This window comes from Urocitellus parryii, chromosome 2 (assembly GCF_045843805.1).
Source record: "Urocitellus parryii isolate mUroPar1 chromosome 2, mUroPar1.hap1, whole genome shotgun sequence".
Lineage (NCBI taxonomy): Eukaryota > Metazoa > Chordata > Mammalia > Rodentia > Sciuridae > Urocitellus > Urocitellus parryii.
Window position 1 is genome coordinate 185789286 of NC_135532.1, and position 16620 is coordinate 185805905.

The 16620-nt window shown below is 40.3% G+C and overlaps 1 pseudogene; it reads right to left on the reverse strand.

Annotated features, from left to right (window-relative positions):
- Positions 1–13747, reverse strand: part of LOC113183098 (5-hydroxytryptamine receptor 3E-like) — a 31478-nt pseudogene extending 17731 nt beyond the window's left edge.
- Positions 13748–16620: the final 2873 nt, after the last annotated feature.

The window sequence follows — 16620 nt, forward strand, 5'->3', positions numbered from 1 at the left end:
TAAGAAGTAGTCCCACCTCTCCTATTTTTTGGAAGAATTTGTGAAGGATTGGTGTTGACTCTTGTATGTATGTGTGGTAGAATTCACCAATGAAGCCTTCTGGACTTATTAGTTTTGTTTCATGTGCCAAAGAAGTAATTAAATTTTCTTAAAAAAATTTTTTTTTTGGTTGGTGCTGGTAGGCCCCAGGGCCCCATACATACTAGGCAAGTGCTCTACCACTGAACTACAAACCCTTAGCCCTTACCAATCAAATTTTCTTGTTAGTTGCATAATTCTTGTAATAAACTCTTCTTAAATATTTCACATTTGAAAATTATCAATAAGAAATTCAAGCTTACTATAGCCAGTTAGTCTTTTACATCTACAGATAATTTTGGTTTTACTCTGATGCTTCCCTATATGTTCAATAATCAGACTAGAGTATTTTGCCTTCAACAAAGTACTATCACAGAGCTCTGTGGAAAAGAACTATGTCAAGTACTTTTGGATGCAGGTTTCCAAAAGCATCATTTAAACAACTTTAAAACCACACTAGTGTACCAGGTCAAGAAGCTAGTGATCTCCTGAGCCATCAAAATCCAGTGGAACAAAATCTGCTAACCCAAGATCTGGTGGAACAAGAATTAATTATACAGGACTGGAAGAACAGATGAAAGATAATTGCAGTATTTGTTTGGAATATTGTTGATATTATCATAAAGTTTTAATTTCCAAATGCATAAGGAAGTTCTTTTCTTTCCCCATAAGCTCATAACAACTTAGTGGACTATGCTTTTTCAAACTGAAATGAAATGTTTGTAAATATTATTCTCCCTGTCTGACCCTTCCAGAATTCAGAGACTCATAATAAGTATTCTTATTTTCAGGACACTGTAGTAACTGGCATAGGTTCAAGGAGAATCTGTTCTCCTTTTTACCATGAAACATTGTTTTTGCAACCAAGACCTTGACTAGAATGTCATATTTGAGAAAGATGTTATTTTAATCAAATATGGCCAGACACTATTAAAGAACAAAGATTAATTTTATGGAGTCAACTATTATAATCCTTTCTTGGAAAATTAGCCCTTATAACTTATTTATAGGGTTCCCAGTTTTATAGGTGAGAAAAGAAATTAATTCCCTCACAGAACACAAAATTTTAGGATAATTTCATCTAAGTTTATGATTCCTGCAAATGAAACCAGGTGGAGAGGTTTTGGTGGGGTTTCCTACTCTGAAAAATCTTTAAAAAGTCCAATCTGAGATTCCTCATGAAAACTTCCAAAAAGTGAAGCTTAACACCTTAACTCTTGTCACACCTAGGTAAATGATCAGGTGAAACATGATAAAATTCTGTCCTAAGAGAAATTTAATGGACTTCTGCCCTTGGAAAAAATTATGTTGCAAATAGAAAAAAAAACCCCTGAAATTATTAGGAATTGCAAAGTATTTATAATTTCTGTTTGTTCCACTTGCAAATGCAGTCTTTACCTCATCCAAGTATATGCTCTATTGAATTTCCCTTTGAACTGGTTATAACATTTGTCTGATTCTCTTGTACCAGTGGTATGAGTAAAATCTTTGACATGTGATCATTTTTATATCTATAAGAGTCAATGGCTTTGCCTTTTCTGAAAATTATCTTTTAACTTAGCCATTAGTGTTATTTTCATCAGTCAATCTGAATTTCACCTTTCCAACTATCCAACTTCCCTGTATCCTTGCTTTATGAACACACCTGTTAGTCACAACTACAGCTTGGTGTGATGGAAAAAATGTATGCCCCTGTGACTTTTTTTTTTTTTTTTTTTTGGTGCTGGGAATTAAACCCAGGGCCTTGTGCATATGAGGCAAGCACTCTACCAACTGAGCTATATCCCCAGCCCCGCCTGTGACATTTTAATTAAATAAGAATTCTAAAAAATTCTTTACTAAGAAAAAATACAGATTTAAAAACAGGAAACAAATAAGATTTTACAGAGCACGTATTTTCTGTTATGGGAGAACCACAGAATAGATTGGAGGGCACAGCTTCTCGGTAGAAAGACCAGTGAAATGTTTCTTTCTTTCTTACTTTTAGTTGTAGACAAACACTATGCCTTTATTTTATTTATTCACTTTTATGTGGTGCTGAGGATTGAACCCAGGGCCTCACACATGGGAGGCAGGTGCTCTACCACTGAGCTACAGAAACTTTTCTTTCTTAATTTAGGAATGCCTTGTTCCAAATCCCCTTAGAGAGTTCTTGGGTATCTCCCTCCCACATGCTCACTGCCTTCCTGTCTCCCTGGGTTGGATGCTACTGGAAGATAGAATGCTCACATCTATTTTGGCCTCATCAATATAGCAAGAGACATCACCAACTAGAGGCAACCTGCCTTCCCAGCCACCCTATCTGCAGGAATGGTGAGGTGCAATTTTTCCATAGAGGTCAATTTGGGATTTTGAATTCATGAGTGGTTGAGCAGCCTTTGAAAATTTAAAATCAATGAGCTTTCTTCTCACTAGTATTCTGGTTTTTAAATGTATTTTTCTTTTAAACTCAACTATAGTTATTAGTTATCATATTATCCAATTTCTTATAGTCTCCTATTGTTTTAGAGTATCTGTCATTAAAACAAATATCTTTTTAAAATGAAAGTATTGAAATCTGTTTTCCTAATATATGTTGTCCATATTTTGCTCTGCCCAATTTTACATTGATTTTGGAGGATTGAAATCTACAGTGGGAGAAAGAAGAAGAGCAGCCCCTGAGATCTAGAATTGATCTGACACTCCATGGTCATTTTGATCTCTGGTTGAACATAAAGGAATTTATAGAATTTTTTTTTTTTGGTTACTTGGGATTGAACTCAGGGGCACACAACCACTGAGCCACATCACCAGTACTATTTTGTATTTTATTTAAAGACAGGGTCTCACTGAGTTGCTTAGTGTCTTGCTGTTGCTGAGGCTGGCTTTGAACTCATGATCCTCCTGTCTCAGCCTCCCATGCCACTGGGATTACAGACATGCATTACCACATCTGGCTGAATTTATAGAATTCTAATCTCAGACATGATCATTTTAAGACCACAATGGAACAGATTAGACAAGACTGTTTCCTAGTTTTGTCTTAGCACAGATATAAACAGAATAACTATAACTATATCCACAAAATACCACCCTCTTTTTTTTTTTTTTTTTTTGGTACCAGGATTGAACCCAGAGGTGCTTTACCACTGAACCACATCCCCAGCCCTTTTTATTTTTTTGAGACAGAGTCTTCCTGAGTTGCTAAGGCTGGCCTCCAACTTGTTGCTGGGATTATAGGCATGTGCCACCCTGCCTGGCTCAAAATACCTCTTTCTTGCTAAATAAATGACTACTCCTTCTTTAGCTTCTGACAACACTTCCAAATTACCACTTTCTTAGACTCTCCCAAAATCACCCCACCAAAACCCAAATCCTGTAAGAGGCTCTAAGACTCCCTTTCTGAGACTCCTTTTGGTTTCTTATGGTGTATATTCTCCTTTGCTGCAATGAGTAACAGCCAACATGCTTAACTAGGGGTGTGTTCTTGGTGGTCTTTGGCAGAAAAGCATTGACAAGTGAAATGGTCACATTGTCCACGTTCCTGTCACTGCCACAGAACCAAGTAATGCTTTTTTTCTTTGTTGGTCTAGAGTAAATTCAAAGAATTTGAGTATCAAGATATATATTGATAATGATGGATGTAACCCTATAAATAAAAGAAGAATCTGGGAAACCATACTGATATAAATGAATGGATGAAGCATTAAAGGGTAAAGAAAACTCTATATTAGAACATCAGTGAATAAGAATAGAAACAGGGATGGAATTAGAAAATTACAATTTTGTAAAGATCACAGAATGATTTATTCATGCCAGAACCATCATGATGAGGAATAGGATAATTATATAGTCCTCGAAGTATCTCTTCACAAAAATTACTTACTAATCAATTAATTCCTTTACAGTGGAGAAATCTGACAGACATCATTTTAACTAATTACAGTTAACAGAATAAGTGATAAATTATGCACTTTCTATATGCTTTGAGAACTCAGCACCACTCCTAGGGTATTCCTACCCAAAATGCATAAATCACGAGTAAATAATAGACCGATCCAAATCAGTTGACAATATAACTACAAAATAATGAGCTTGCATTCTTCAAAAATACCCAGGTAATGAACCAAAGGAAAAGACTGAGGAACTTTTCCAGACTCAAGGAGGCTGAGGAGAGTGACCAGCTAAGTGCAGTGTGTGTTCCTGGATTGGATCCTGGACCTACAAAAGAACTTTGAGACAGTTGGCAAAATTTGAATAGGGCTTATAGAATTGATGGCAACCTGGATTGATAGCCATTTTCTGATTTTGATAGTTATACAGTGGTTTTATGTGGGGGTGTCCTCCTTTTTAGGAAATACAGGCTGAAGTATTCAGAATTCATGGGTCATCAATTCTGTAACTTATTGATCTAGAAATATTCACAATTGGGATATCTAGGTGAAGGGTCCACAGGGCTCTTTGTATTTTTACAACTTTCTTGTAAATTTTAAATCACTTTAAAAAGGTAAAAGAGAGGGCTGGGGTTGTGGCTCAGTGGTAGAGCGCTTGCCTAGCACATGTGAGGGACTAGGTTGGATCCTCAGCACCACATAAAATAAATAAATAAAATAAAGTTATAAAAAGTAAAAGAGAAGAGAGAAGAAGGGAGGGAGAAGAGGAAGAAGGAAGGAGGAAGGAGGTGGGGAGAGGGAAGGAGGGAGGGAGGTTGGTTCTGCCTGCAATCCTTCTTTGAGCAGAACTATATTGTCTTCCAGGAGAGGGCAGCAGATCTCTGCCCATGTAACTGGAGCCTTTGATCATAATTTTAGTTATTTCCTTTTAATGTTCAAATGGTCATATTTTTACTTCTTCAATTTGAATCTAGCATCTTCTAGGCCAGTAGTGATTCTTATCATGTGTCTATGTATTGTTATTAATATACAGATGCTTAGGTCTTAAGATTTACTGAATCCCTTTACTTGGTATTCTTAATATGTTCCAATTTTGTTTTGTTGGGTAGTACTTAGGATCAAACACAGGGCATCACACATGCTAGGCAAGTACTCTACAACTGAACTACATCCCTAGCCATTAAAAAAAGAAATATATATAAATATATATAAATATAAATAATTAATATATATTAACTATATATATATAAATATAAATAAATATATATATTTCACTAAATTGCCTAGGCTGGGCTCAAGTTTGTGATCCTCTTGCCTCAGCCTCCTAAATAGCTGGTATTATACAGGTGTACCACCCCACCTGGCTTTCTTTTCTTTTTTTTTTTTTAAAGAGAGAGTGAAAGAGGAGAGAGAGAGAGAGAGAAAGAGAGTTTTTAATATTTATTTTTTTAGTTCTCGGTGGACACAACATCTTTGTTGGTATGTGGTGCTGAGGATCGAACCCGGGTCGCACGCATGCCAGGCGAGTGCGCTACCGCTTGAGCCACATCCCCAGCCCCTGGCTTTCTTAATATGTTCTTATTATAAGTTTGAAATATTCATGATATATGATATGCCAGGATTATTATATGCTATATCTTAATATTCTATCTCTGTAAAAGGTATGTTCATCCTAGTTTATAAATTAGGTATAATATTCATTGTCTCCTTTGAAAATAGTTATTATGTCTATAATTATTTTGCCTAAAGTTGTTAAAATTAGTTTTATTTGCTTATTTTCAATCTCATAGAAACAACCAAATTGTAAGATATAAAGAATTACATTCTTGAGACTGCTGGGGCTCAGCTGTAGTGCACTTGCCTGGCATATGTGAGACACTGGGTTCAATTCTCAGCATCACATATAGATACATAAATAAAATAAAGGTCTATAAACAACTAAAAAAAATTACATTCTTGAAGTGAATTCTTATTGGATCTTTCACTTTTGAAAATCATCAGTAAAAAGTTGTAAGCTAACCACAGTCATTTAAAGTCTTTTGTCATCTACAGATACTGTTACAGTTTGGATCTGGAATGTTCCCCAAAAGCTCATGTGTTAAAGGTTGGTCCCTATTGGGAGGCAGCGGAAATTTTAGGATGTGGGAGTTTTTAGTTGGGGGCTACGTCCTTGAAGGAAATATTGGGACCCCTGCCCCTTCATCTCTCTTTTTGTCTTCTGGTTTTCATGAGTTTGTTCAGTTTTGTTCCATATTGCCCTCCCCACTATGATTTTCTGCCTTACCACAGGCCTAAAGGCAATGGAGGCGGCTGCTCATGGACTAAAACCTCTGAAACTGTGAGCCAAAATAAATCTTTCCTCCTTTAAGTTGTTTTTCTCAGGTATATTGTCACAGTGACAGAAAACTGACTAACAGATTTTTTTTTTTTGTTTCACTTTGATGCTTAATAAGAAAACTCAACCATCAGCTATAAGCCAGAGTGTTTTGTCTTCAAAAGATTATCTCAGAATCCTGTGGAAAAGGACCATGGATACTATGGGCATGGTATTTGCTAGCACCAGTTGAATAATTTTTAAGACTGTACTAATGAAGTGAACCAGAATTTCTAGAAGCCAGTGGGTTCAAAAGAATGCTAAGCCAAGATCCCAGGTAACAAGAATTCATTACACAGAACTGAATGAACTAAGGAGGATGATTACAGTTTTTGTTTGAAATATTGTTTATGTTGTTATAATGCTCTATTTTCTGGATCTTTAAGGAAGCCTTTTTTTTTCTCTTAAGCTATCTATAATTCATAACAATTTAGCAATTATAATTCTGCTTTGTGTTTAAGACTCTACTTTTGAAAACTGAAATGAAACATTTGTAAATTATATCTTATTTTCCCTGCCTGACTTTTGCAGAATTTGGAAACTCTTATTGAATATCATTAATTTCATGACAATGTAACTATTGTATTTTCATGACAAAGTAGTTGTTAGCATAGGTTCTAGTAGAATCTGTCCTCCCTTTTCACCAGAACATATTTGGAAACATTGGTTGTGCAATAAAAGCCTTGATTGAAGTTTTATATTTGAGAATGATGCTCATTGAATCAAATAAATTTTGTTCAGATACTTTTAAGAAACTAAGGTTGGCGTTATGGAGCCAGTGCTTATGAAGCTAATTTAAAGAAAACTGGCCTGGTATCTGGGCTTTTGTATTCCTAATCTTACAGGGCAATTTCAAGCATGCCCAGAAACCCTTTGCTAGTTTGGAGACTTCAAGATAATTCACCCAGATCTGGGGGTTCTGGAGTTGGAATCTATTGATAAGTCATTGATGAGGCTACCTAGCCTCAAGAGATTTTTTAAAGTGAAACTTGAAATTTTTAGGAAAGAAAAAAAAAAGAAATTTTTAGGAAACTTGCAGCAAAGCCAACTATAGAGGGCCTAAAGGGGACTAGGGATGTAGCTCAGTGGTAAAGCACTTGCTAGCATGTAAGAGGCCCTGGGCTGGATATCTAGCACTATATTAAAAAAAAAAAGCCTAAAGAGTTTATTACCACTCTTATTACAACCATGTAAATAATGAAGTCAAATGTTATGAGACCAGCCTTATGTTGTGATCAAGAATAATCTTTCTTCTTCCTTTGAGATTAGGAATGAGATTTTACAAAAAATAAAACTGTCCTTCAATGAAAAATTATGCATTGACAATAACAACAACTCTTACCTGTTGGATTCTAACCCTGCTTGCTGTCTTTGAGCTGTTTTGCTGCTCTTTTCAAATTGAAGGTAACTGATGAATATTATCAAAGGCAAAAATGAGCCAATTAAGAAAATTGATCAAAGTCCAGCATGGTGATGCACACTTATAATCCTAGAGGCTTGGGAGGCTGAGACAGGAGGATCTTGAGTTCAAAGCCAGCCCAGCAATTTAGCGAGGCCCTAGGCAATTTAGTGAGGCCCTAGGCAATTTAGCGCGGCCCTAGGCAACTTAGTGAGACACTGTCTCTAAATAAAAATGATTGATCACATTCAGGCTATCATTATAGGGAGAGCACTCAGATCAGAGTATCTGGACAGGGTGGTTTTGCCTTGGATTTTTGTAGGAAAGAATATACCCATTATAGGTGGGATCATTTCCAGGAGGGACTGTGTTCCAATCAGAGGAAGTTGCAGTTAGGTAAACAGGAAATGTTTAGCTCTGTGTCCAGCTAGATTCAGGGTCACATAGTTCTAATCTCAGCTAATAGTTCATATGTCAGAGTATAGGGAGTTAAAGACTCTGTGTCTGGCCTTGTCACAGGACAAGAGAGTCATCTGTGAGTCCTATGGGAGCCAGGAGAAAGAGTGAATAGCAAGTCTCATCTAAGTTATATGGAAAAGGATGCGTCTTTGCAGTAAGACATTTCTCAGAGAAAAAGTTCAGGGAGGATTTTCTTAACCATCGCTGTTTCCTGGGAACACAGGATTTCGATAAATTTTCACATTGTTAACATGCAAACTCAATCTTGTCCTGTCGCACTCCAAATGACTCCTTCATACCACGCCATGAAAAAATCTGTTTTGCTCCTTTACACTTCTGAGCAGTTTCTCTTTAGTGGCACTCAACAAAACCTTAAAAACATGTTCCACACATTAATTGAAATGATTTCGCATACATATTTTCTTTTTCCTGCCAGGTTACAAGCTCTTCCAGGACAGAGCTTGTGTTAGATTCATCTTCAGGTCTCCACCAGGGCTTAGCCAAGGACATTTGTTCTTACCATCTTTCACTTGGGCTCTATAAACATCAGTTAAATGCATACCTGAAGCCTAGCTCTAAAAAGGAGCTAAAATCAGTACAAGCTGTATAACCTTAGGCAAGTTACATAACTTCTGAGTCTCTTGCAAGATAGTCTCTACCTCCCAGGTGCTGTGAAATGATGTATGGGAGCCAGCAGACAGAAATTACTAGGAGCCCTGGTGTGGCCACCCAATCCAAATTCATAACCCCTTCCTGTCTCCCATTCTTCCTTTTGCTTTGTTTTCTCCTCCTTGGCACTTGGTACACACTGTATGTATCATTTTTTAAACTTCTTGTCTCTCCACTCTAGTGCTGGGGGATCCAAAGCAGGCTCTTAAGAATGCTAGGAAAGTGCTCTGCCACTGAGCTACTTTCTAAGCAGCAACCCCTGCTTCCCCACTTTTAGACAGGGGCTTGCTAGGTTGCCCAGCCTGGCCCCAAACTCTTTTTTTTTGGTTACCAGGGATTGAACCCAGGGACACTTAGCTACTGAGCCATATCTTCAGCTGTTTTTTATATTTTAAGACAGGGTCTTGCTGAGTTGCTTAGGCCCTTGTTAAGTTGCTGAGACTGACTTTGAACTCGTAATCCTTCTGCCTCAGCCTTTCTAACTGCTGGGATTACAGACATGCGCCACCATCCCCAGGTGGCCACAAACTCTTGAGCTAAAGTGATCCTTCTGCCTCAATTTTCCAAGTAGCTGGAACTACAGGTGGGTGACACCATGCCTGACTCTGTTTTTATTTTCTTTCTCCTCCCTCCACCTCTAATGTGAGCTCCAGGAGAGTAGAGATTTTGTTAATTTGGTTCACTGCTAATATCCTCAGCACCAGAAGAGTACCTAGTACATAGTATGTGCTAGTATACCTAGCATATAGTATAAATACTTGTATGAGGATTAATCCTTTTCCTCTACATTAGTAGCATAAGTTTCTTTTCTGGTAAATATTTGTTGTAATTTATAATGCCTGTCTGTTCTAGTAGAAATGATATTTCTAATATAAACATGTATATGCTGAGTTCATTATACTTTGGAAATATGATCTCATTTCTAGGAGTGTTGACAGTGGCTCTATTTTAGTATAGTGGGCTGGAGAGGGAATCAGGAGATTCTGGGGACTGCATGCAGGTGGGAACAGAGAGGCAGTGTCCAACGTGGCCAGCTGAGGCCGTGGGAAACTGAGAGTGATGTAATCTTGCACAATGAGAGTTCAGCTCCCAGGTGCTCCAGAGAATGGTCACTGTGATGATAGAGGAGGCCAGGAAAAGCAGTGTCCCCTTCATGTGGCTGGACTGCAACACAAGGCCAACTAGCTGGGTCTTTGTCAATCCTGAGCCCCCATTCAGCCAGGTCTGTTTGGGTCTTATCTAAAGTGAGAAGAGGACAAGACTGGGCAGAGTATGAAGGGAAGGTGTGCAGTGCTAGTCCCTCCTCAGGCAAATGAGTGGGAGCGAGACCCCCACTCATATACTCCTTCCCGTGTATCTTGGGGCACCTCCGTGGGCAGGTGCAGTGCAGCAACAGGGAGTGGAGTCACCCTGGCATGGGGTTGGGGGCGCTGCTGGAGGCCAGGTGCAGCAGACTCGACATCATCAGGGTGTTAATCAAACTTTTGATGCTAAGAGGTCTCTGAATTCAAGGGTTTAGTCTGTGGCCATACTACCCCGAATGCACCATTTATTGATTTTTTTTTTTTAATTTTTATTATTGGTTGTTCAAAACATCACAAAGCTCTTGAGTTGTTACAGATGCTACCTGTTGGGTGTGTGGGAGATTCCCCGCTGTCTCCCGAGTCTCGGAATCCCTTCCCCTCCCCCTCCTCTCTGAAGGGTGGCAAGCCGAAGGGCGCCAGATTCGAAGTTTTCTTGACCAATCCCTGCCAGACACAGTGTCCACTCCCCATTCCTGAGTCACCCTGCCAATCAGCACCCGCCAAGTCACCTACGCAACCCTTCTTAAGCCAAAGCTTGCAAGCTTACATTCTCTGCCCTCTTTCTCTTCTTTCTCTCCTCTCCCTGTTCTTTCTCTTTCTCTCTGCCCTCCTCCTCTTCTCTCTCTGCTCTCTACCTTTCCTTTTCTTCCCCCTCGGGCAGCCCCCCAGTAAATCTCTGGTTGAATCTCTGTCTAGGGTGAGTCACTCGCCTTTCACTACCCAGAGGTGAAATGGCCAGTCCCAGAACAAATTCTCTAAGCCACCAGCCATTGGGAAAATGCCCACTAAAGGGGCCAGGGTGTTCTGTATGACATTTGGGGAAGAAAAAACATAAGTCATTTATATTGGCCCTTCACTGTCTGTTAATAAGAGGGACAGGATAGCGCAAAGAAGGCAGAGTCCTGGGGTAGGAGGTTAGTCCACAAAGAGAAGTTTTTATTGCTTCTTGGTTGGTTGGTTCTAAAAGCAGGATGGGACTTGGCCTTGATGGGTAAATCTTCAGCACCCAGGCAGGGGATGTGGGGCAGATTTTTTTTTTTTTTTTTTTTTTTGTAAATTTAGCTTGAAGTTGCACTTCTCTTACTTCTTTCCCTCCTCCATTCTCTAGCCTGCAATGTAAGTTAGGATATTTCAGAATTATTTTATAAAGGGACAGACACAGAGCAATGTAGGTGCCTAATGTGGGGAGTGATGGCAGGTTCAGAGGTACCACTTTTTTTTTGATGTGTTGACGTGTCACAGTGTCATGGTTTTGTTTTTATTTTGTCTTTGTCTCAGGCAGATGCCGTTTTTAAGATGCCCTCTCTCTTCTGCCTCTACTTCCTCCACATATCTGGTTAGTTCACTTGCCTTGTGAACTTGTCTTTTTAAATTCTTTTCTTGTTTCACTCTCCAGCAGTGGGAGGAGCCACAGTGATAAAGGCGAGTTTATTCATCCAAAGCAGGAAGACAAAGCTCAGCAGAAGGATCATCTTGAATGGGGCACAGTTCTAATTTTCTACTAGCAGGTAGAAACGGAGGGTTTCAATGGCCATTAGAGAGCCACTGGGCGCCAGGAGGTTTTTCACAGGGAGGCTGGGCTTGTGTAATGCCAGATTCATGGGACCCCAGTAGATCTCCAGGAGCCGAATCCGATGCAATTACACAAGAATCTTCATTGCAAGCTCGAGCCTGGACTCACAACCAATTCCGACGCAGCGGTCCCAGGGAGTGAGTCCTGGTCCTTTGTTCAGTGAGATTTTATAAGTTTTTGGGGATACTCTATGTGTCACAACATCACACAGCAAATCATTTCACACCACAGGAAAGTCAAAAAACAACTCTTAACATTGATTAGCACATTCTCTGGTGGGAACAAGTTGGGCAGGGGTGATTGGTTAGTACAAGAGGGGGATTCCTTTGAACTGATTGGTTTAATCCGTGAGGGGTGTACGTGCTACACTACATGGTTTCCTAACATGTTATTAACCACCATAAACTACTGGGGTGTCATCTGGCATCTCAAGTATTTTTCCTGTCTCATGCTGATTGGTGGTTGCTAGGCTATGGGTCTTCACCTAGCCTAACTGAGTCAGGGACACCTGGCTTAGCAGATCTCTCCTGTTATTTGCAGACAAATAACTCAGCAGGTGGGTATGTGCATAGAAGTGCTCTGTGGGTTTTTTCAAGGACAAGGGTCACGTCCCCTTCCTTGGACAGGCTTTGAGGTAGAAGCTGTTTTCAAAAATGGAGTCACATCAGTTTCTCACCTGTACCTGATGGCCACCTGGAGAGGAGGAGCAAGTAGAGAATGGAGTGCCTTAGGACTGAAGGGACAAAGGGATGGCTTGAGCTTCTTCCTTCTTTGGTGTCCTTACCCCAACAGGGGCCTTTCCTGGGGTTGGATGAGAAACAGATTTCCTATGACTAACAAGACTTCCCTGTACCTACCAGAGAAACCCTAGGTCAAAACTGGCAGTTTAGACATGGGGGAGGCTTTGGGAGACTTGGGAAAGAGGAAGGGTCAGAGTATAGTCTTAGGGCAAAAAGTGGAAGCCCTGGCTCCTGGACTCAGAAAGGTGTGGGTGAGGGAGGTAGTAGTGAGGGGGACAGTCATGCCAGAATCTCTGGGATCACATAGGACATTATTGTTCAAACAAACAAACAAGGCACACGGATCCCTTGCTGCCCATTAGTTCTCACTCTCATTGCTCTTGTATGTAAAGTATCTGTATCCTGCACTTCCTTGTCCATGCCCAGCAACATGTTATTCATTGCAAGGAAGACAGATGCCATTTAACACACATCTGCTTAGCAGTGACCCTGTGCAGGGCTTACAGAGATGAATTAGAATCCTACCATAGCCACCTTCTCCAGATTGCCCAATAAAATGACTTGCTTACTGTTTGGTTGCCTCTTTCTATTCTGGGCTTTCTCAGAAAATCTTGACCCCTCTCTAAGTTCGACTCCCTCACCCCAGCCTCCACATATACCCCTTGTTATGGTTTGGATATGTGGTCCCCCCAAACTTGCATGTTAATGTGGGAATATTCAGAGGTGAGAGCTGTAACATCATCAGCCCCATCCTAGTGTGAATGGACTAACTAGGTGGTAACTGTAGTCAGGTGGGGCATGGCTGGAGGAGGTGGGGTGCTGGTGGTGTGCCCTGGAAGAGTTCGACTTCCCTGTGGCCCCTTCACCCTTCTTTCTGTCTCTGCTTCCTGACCCTGCCATAGGCTGAGCAGCTTTTCTTCACCATGCCCTTCACCTCACCTTGGGCCCAAAGAGACAGAATTGGCCAACCATGGACTGAACCTCTGAAACCAGGAGCCCAAATGAACTTCCCTGCCTCTGAGTTATTCTTGTCAGGTATTTTGGTTACAGAGACAAAAACCTAACTAACATACGTCATTCAGCATATATCCTACCCTCTCTTTTTATATAATTTAAAAAATGATGCCTACACATGCTTTGTGGCTGATGTCATTTACCCTATCCCTGAACCCCCACTCAAACTTACCTGTTTATGGGAAAGAACAAAGGTAAGTGTGCAGTTCTGCTGGTCAAAGGGGAAGTAGAAGATGTCCAGGCTACAGATGCTGGTCACCTGCATTGACTTGTTTTATATAATGTGACTATCACTTGTCACATACATAGAGAGGCCTTCTGGGGTCTGATCAAACTCCATGGTAACTGGCAAAATGGGCGGGAGACTCATGCTCTGGTTTCACATCAGTTGAGTTTTTTCTTTTAAGGCAGGCTCATTATGGTCACCCCATCATGTTCTCTGCTGCCCCATTTCTAGGGGAGAAGTTAATCACCTGTGGTTTTGCTCCTTTCTGAAATAAGGGCTTAGTGGCCCCCTGAAATGGGCTTGCCCTGCCGTGGCCTGGGCTTTTTCTTGCAGACTGGGCTTTCCTTCAGCTTCTCCAAGGCCTGATTCTATGATGAATATAACTGGGAGCCACAGGTGCTCCGTTGTCAATGTGGGTTTATTGATGTTACTATGTTCCTCTGGGTCCTGGCTGATGAATGGGTTGTCCTAGATTCAGAGCACAGGGCACAGAGGGATGCATTATGGGAGAAACCTGGAGCTAGTTTAGGTCAGCATCTCCTGCCCTCCATCCTTTAAAACACATACACACCACACACACTAATTATTATTATTTAAAATTTTTTTTTTTAGTTGTAGATGGCCAGAATGTGTTTATTTTATTTTGTATTTTTATGTGGTTCTGGGGATCGAACTCAGTGCCTCACGCATGCTAGGCAAGCGCTCTACCACTGTGCCAGAACTCCAGCCCCACTAATTATTATTTTTATTTTAATGTATATTATTTGGGAATACAATAAAACTTCATTCTAGATAGGTATAGTATAAATGCAATGTTTTCCCTCCTCAATCCACCCCAGTTAAGTTTCTATACCACATCAGTATCATTAATAGTTTCTTATGTATAATTCCAGAAAATGAAATTAATATATATCCCAGCACTAATTTTTGTTTACATGGAAAATAAAAATTAATGATGCATATGGTTATTGTGCTGTTCTTTGGACATTGTTACCTTTTAAATTCTGATTTCTCTTCTCTCTCTGGCAATAATCATTTCTCCTTCTCCAGCTAACAGAGCCTCATTGGACTTTCACTTCCCATTCAAGGGAAATCTCAAGCAGGATGCTGGATGCACTGGGGCACTAAAGCTCACTTAGGGGCTTCTCATTGTGTGCCTATTTCCCTGTATTTTCCATCTATGTCTCTCAAAGTTGATTAGCAGCCCAGAATGCTATTTGTCACCAGCACTGGCCCCATTCTGGTTGGATTTATCTATTCCCTCAGGCACTGTCAATTTCAACAATGTGATTTTTGCAAGCAAAGCCAGGAAAAACGGCAAGGAGAAAGAAAAAGAATGCAGCTGAATCTTCCATACCATATTTAACCATAGAAATGACGTCAGCAGTTGAAGCTGTGTCTCCTGACCAAAAAAAAAAAAGAAAAGAAAAGAAAAGAAAAAAAAAACCCAGATCAGAACAAAACAACCCACTCCCTAAACTAAAATGAAGCAAAACTCATGCAGGATCATGCCATGAAATCAGGACCTAGTCTACCTCCTGCTGTTGTTTCCTAAGTGGTCCCATGTGACAGTTGGGCTTTTCAATCACAAATCACAAAAGAAAGACAGGTCAGAAAAATGTAGGTGAAAAAACAGTATGGGGGCCCCATTGACAATGGTTTTTTTTTTTGTATAATATTTTCATAAGGGCTGGCCTCAAGGACAAATGTTCTCTGCAAAAGGTAACTACAGTGTTCTTGTTCATGTCTTCCTATCCCATAGTATGATCATTTAACTTGTGAAAAATCCACTCAGTGTACTGGGAAGTGTTGGGTTAACAATGTAAAGAGTCCTTGTTCCCTATTGGAAGCCTGTGGAAAGAATGTAGGAGTCTGAACTTACCCCTGCCAGAATAGCAGAGTGAAGAGACATGAGTCAGGAAGCTGTAGCTGATGGCTGGATGAAGGCCTTCAGATTAAATATAGGCTGAAGGGCAGCTGGCACCCCAGTCTGGTCCAGTCTGAGCAATTGATGGTGAAAATGTCAGCCTTCCCTGTAGAGGGCAGAGACCTGTGGGATGGGAACAGGGATTCTGTTTTCTAGGTGAGAGAGAGACCAGGAGTAGGGTCTGAGGGCCTCTCCTGTAGAGAAAGACAGTGGGAGAGGCTCAGGATCCCTCCTCCCTGTGTCAAGCTTCCCCTCTGGTCAGGGATTGGGAGGATGGGCTGGGTTGGGAGGTAAATAGAAGCTGAAGTGGTGAGCTGAGAAGAGGCTCAAGCTTTGTTCCTGTGTATTTTTTTCTGACCATACTTTATTCTCTCCAGTTGTATTATGATTCTTCCTCATAGTCATTCTACTAAATTTCCCTAAAAGTTTTTTTCTCAATTTTCTCTTTTCTCTTTCAGGTTTATCTGTTTTCTGAAAGAAAAATTTGGAGAGAAGTAAACATGAATGTAATGTAAAATGTGCAGAAACTTAAGGACTGTATTCAAGATGAACTCTGTGTGTGTGTGTGTGTATGTGTGTGTGTGCTGTGTTTGTGTGTGTGTGTGTGTGTGGGTGTGTGTGTGTATGTGTGTTACTGGGGTTTGAACCCAGGGCGATTGTTATAGGAATAACCTGCAATCCTAAGGGAACTGTTGTCTACCACTGACCTACACCCACAGCCCTTTAAATTTTTTTTTTTTTTTTTTATTTTGAGACACAGTCTTACTGGGTTGCCCAGGCTGTCTTCATACTTGTGATCCTTCTGCCCCAGCCTCCTGAGTAGCTGGGATAGCAAGTGTGTTCCACTGTGCCTGGCTCCAAGGTCAAGTTATTGACTACTGGCTCTGTGCTGTATTTTGTACCGTTCTCAAATTTAGTGACTTCCTTTGAGATCTGTGCGAGGCATTTTTATCATCACCATCTTGAGAAGATCTTAAGGACTAGA